Here is a 5,300-nt window from a genome sequence, read left to right on the forward strand (position 1 = left end):
TAAACCACTATGAAATCTGCCCCTAGAATCTGTTATAACAACTAATTCGATGTGGCATATTGGAGCATCATAGAAGAATTGGTCACCAAAATTCATGAATTTTTCTTCATACTGGTCCTTTTGTTCTTCAATAACATAAAGTGTCTTATTTGAATAGAGAATGGTGCAAACATTATGCTTACTTTCATTCTCACAAAGGGTATTGATTCCTTCAACAATTTGTATGATCTCCTTGGTCTTAGAATTAAATCCATCTTCCTTGTGAATGGCTGCAATAGAAGTCTGATTTCCAGCCTTATATAATGAGTAATGAGCCATGCTCGGCTGTAGACAAATCTCGTCCACCTCTCTTTCCTTGTCTTCTCAAACTTGATAGCAAGATCCATGTCCATTAGCAGTTGCAAGTAATCTGATTTCATCTTTTCAAAAGCTTCTTTGATTGTGCCCAACTAAGTGCCAGTGACTCCACTTGTGACTCCCTTGCGTCTCTCCTCAATTTGAGTTTTCCAAGTAAGATTTTTGTATTTGTGATATTCATCTTCCCTTGTTAATACTTGCATAACTCTCTCCTCTATGAACAATAATTTGTCCTTCAAATCTTGCAATGCTAAAGGGTTTTGTTCAATTTCATCTAAGGTACATGAGCTATCACCCATTAAATTTTCTAATTGGTTATCAATAGTAAAAACATTATCAAACTCAATTGCCTCACTAGATGATAACATGCACTCTTCATAAAGCTCTACTGGGACAACTTTGTGATCGTGAGTGGATTTATCAAAGATATTTTTATCTTCACCTACTATATCAATAATGGCTTGCAAATCACCAATAAAGAGTTTTGAATACCCCTCACCTATAGATATTGGCTCTTCCTCCATAATATCAGCCTTAGTTGGATGGAAATAATTATCCCTTTTACTTTCATCATACACAGTAATAGGTGTATTCAAATCTGTAATTTATTTTGCTCCTTGTGAGTCATGATTCCATTCTCATCTGCATCTTTGTCCTCATCAGGTCACTTGGTTGTGATAGGTCGTTCTCCTTATTAACTCCACAATTATGATATGATGTCCAGGCCTCCTGACATGTGAAACAAATCTGCTCTCTTCTCATTTAGTTCTTACTCTTTTTTGGAGATCCTAAAATCTAAAAACCCAATGAACTTAGCTCCTCTTTAGACAATACTTCCTTGAATTTCTCAATTTTTCTATTCAACCAAACTTCTAAAGAGATCGTAGGTTGCAGTTGAAACATGCAACTCTCTTCTCCATATGCCTAACAAATCAAACCACAACTTCTTACAAACTTCATCATTCTCATCTAGGATTATGGATAAGATGTCGAACATATCTGACTTAACCTTCTCTCGATGACGTTTCCTGGTTACAACAATGAAACAATGAAATATTTGAATAATCAACTTATAAGATTCGAGATCCAACATTAGGTTGAATGACCTCGTCCTTGCTATAATTTGTAAAATTTTAGCCCTTACCAAAAGTAGGGGCTTTGACATTATATAACCCATGTAGACTCTCCACAATCAGTTGTAGAACCTCTTTCATTGTATCATCATCATAAGGTACTCAAAGTGTTATAACCCTCATGATCCTAGATAAGAAAGAAGTAACCACCAACTTAATTTCATCATCCAAATGCCTTAACCACCTATGTTATTTCAAGGTAGTAATTATAGGAGACGGAGCTAATTGCAATGCATTCCAAGGTAACTGCTCAACAAGGATCAAACAGTTTTCCACCCTTTTAAGCATGTTCATGACATCATCCTTAGATTGAAATTGATCACTGAGCTGAGTACTTGCTTCATAGAGTGATCTTGCCAAATGTTTAATATCTTCAGTTATCATGGTTCGAACTGAAAAACAAAACTCTGAATCTTCTTCCAATAGGCTAACAAAACTTTATCCCAGATGAGTACTACAATAAATAACACACTAATGTCCAACTCTGTTTGCTACTAAATACTGCACCAATCTGTCTTACTTCAATTCACAGACATTTTAACAAATAGTTGGCATAACGGTGAATATGAAAGTTTTCTGCAACTATTTTGAATGTTGTTGTGATTTCGGCATCTGTAATAGGCTCTCCGTATTTGCTACAATTTTCCCCCCATTCAATCTTGAGAGATTTTGTCAAACAGTTGTCCTACAAAAACCCTTTCTTCTGATTTCTTCCTTCTAATGTTCTTTGGTTTTGTTGATACATGGTACATTTCGAGTGTTTGGAGACCTTACATCTTAACATGGAGTACAATCAATAATTAATCATTGTTTCAATTTAAAATGCACCAACTGGATATCTATGAACAATTTCTATTGCAACTATTCCAAAATTTTCACAAATAGTCAAGAAAACGTGAGTTCTGGACTTGATTTTTGGAAGATAATAACATGAAGTATAATGACCAAATCAAAGAACCTGGAGATACCCCTGTGACTTGTTCAAATTACAGTGGTGACACTAGTGCAGTTACCAACAGCGAACAGATTTGTCTATGATCTCAGCATTGAATGGATCCAGTTCGCTAGACTCAACCCAAAACGTCTTCACTGGTTAGTCAAACAATAATGATTAGAACCACGCCCAACAATAAATATTCGTGCCCAGCTACCTAAATTGCCAGTTATAGATTTTGCTTTCAGGTTGGTAACACTTGTAGAGGAATCGCTATTCTCAGGCTAATATCAAATTATAAAGCCTACACATTCACTCCAGAGTTCGTGTGATCATCTCAAACTCCCCTACCTATAATAATCTCCCTACCTGGATGAATATAGTCGTCTCAAACTCCAGAGCCGTTAACAGTTTCACCAAAAGGAGGCAAACTCTTTGTAAAACAATTTTCACACATTCAGAGGAAAAACAACTCAGTTAATTCTTGTTTGCGCCACTAAGCACTCCATGTAACCATAACCTTCTTTTCATGTCCTGTAGATGTCCCATCTAGGTGCCCGGCAGCTCAATGGTCATGTCCAGGAATTTAAGTTGTTTGCCTATTCAGATTCCCACTAAATCCTGTACAAGAAGCTTGAAGAGATAACGCCTTTCATGAAGAGACGCTGTAGCCTATGTCCGATTCCTTCTATTCTCGTACTAGTTGAAGCGACCAAAAGACAACCAGCGATTCTGACAGCTTCCACAAATTCGCCAAAATGTGATAGACCTGGTTATCCAAACAACTCTTCTCCTAAATAATCAATTCACTCAAACACAAATGACAACGCACAACACCTGGTATATCTTAGTCGACGTTGTACCTTAACCCAAACGCTGACTGTGATCTTTGCTAGTGTTTGTGGCCCACAACCTGCCACAAACCACATGTCCCATGCCTCATTGATAATGCAACGTACGGTGCTTAAACTGGGCAATATTCATCCCATGAATTTCTGTCGCACTTCTCAAAACTGCAATCTCTGTGCATTCGCCGAAGGGTCACGCTACTGCAAAATCACCGAGTGCTTCAGTTTTTTCTTATTCATCACAGGCTAGCATGAAAACCAACTCTGGTACCACTATAATATTTCTTATGGATATTAATTTAGATTACTCTAAATTTATTTCACAAGAATTTCATGAACAATCTGCAAGAATTTAATCTCCAAAACATCCAATATTATGTAGACAAATTTCTATTTTAAAACTTTAATTGTAGTTTAGAACAAACTCTAAAAATCATATGAATGTTGCCATTAAATCTTCAGTAGAAGAAACAACAGAAATATTCAATCTTAGCCACGTAATTTACAATCAGATTGGAATTACGGACAATATGAATTTGAAGCACAAAGTGAGACACCTAAGTGATATATCCAACTGACAATGAGATTTCATCCACAGCCTCCAAGCTCGAGGGTTTACGTCCTCAAACCTGCTGAAAAGCCCAAGCTTCCCAGAATTTTCCAAGAGAGAACAATAACAAAGCATAAACCAAGTATACCAAAATGAGCCTCTTCGTGTACTTAAATAGCACATCCTTGTGACTCTTCTTCTCTTATCCTTTGCCTATCTCGTATAATTCTTCTTTAATAATAAAGTGACTTTATTTTATAATTTGATGTTGACATAAAGTCACTTAAATATGCTTTAATAAATAATTAAATTAAGTTGTCTTTAAAGTTATTATGTTTTGACAATTTAAAACTTAATTATTTAATTGATTTGGACTAATATCCAAAAAAGAGACATTACACAATACCATTGATAAGAAGAATAATCATGAGAAGATCATATTGATTTTGAATATCTACATGAAGCAACTCATGTTGAGAGAAGACAATATCAACTTTAGTTGCACGCATACATTCCAATAGAGAAGTCACATCATGTTGCCAAAGAATACCCAGTCATTTACTTTCCATGCCATGTTAGAAACAAAGAAATAGGTCCATCACGGTGCCAAAGAACAACCAGTCAATCATTTCCATGGCATCTTCATCACTGATTCTCCATTAAATATCATATCTTTTGTTGTTGTACTATCTTCAATATCAATTTATGATTTATGAGCTCTTGCCTGTCGTGGACTTCCTATGTCAGAAGCTTCATAGATAATATCACTTCCATCATTTAGTTTAACTGTGACCAACCATCACTCCAAAACATTAAGAACCCTCATCATTTTTCCATATTTTTATGAAAATGATATTGGCTGCATGTTGCTTGTAAAATTCAAATCAATGCTACTCGAATCATCTATACCATGTTCCATGCCTCCATAAATGAGAGAAGACCATCAGAATAGAACTAAAAGTACTAACATTTGACATTTTGCTTCCTCTAATAGAATTGTCTTCACTAACATTGCTATCAATAGAGAGATTATGCTTATACCAATATTAAAATTTTGCCCCCACCATATTGGTGTTCAACCTACAAATTCTATTTATTTATAATGCGGAGCTTTTGCAAATGTTGACACTTCTCAACCAATGCACCAAGAACTGTTGAAATGAAGCTACGGGTTGAACTTAATTTTCAAAGTTTTCTTGCACAATGGTTTGATAGTATGTGACCTCCAACATAGTTAAGCAATATAAATCAATGATATTTAATGGCTTGCATGAAGCCTTATCAAAATTTTAAGCAACTCTATTGATCGTCAATATATTGTTGCAGACTGCTACAAGTTTCCACACTTCACTGCAAATCTAAACATGGAGAGAAAATGCCATCTCAAGGCTTTGAAAAAATTTTCCAATAGAACTCACATAATTGCATCCAACACCCACAAAACTTTGCTGCAAATAAGAAAACAAAAGGCAATCTAT

The sequence above is a fragment of the Cryptomeria japonica genome, chromosome 4 (genome assembly GCF_030272615.1).
Source record: "Cryptomeria japonica chromosome 4, Sugi_1.0, whole genome shotgun sequence".
NCBI lineage: Eukaryota > Viridiplantae > Streptophyta > Pinopsida > Cupressales > Cupressaceae > Cryptomeria > Cryptomeria japonica.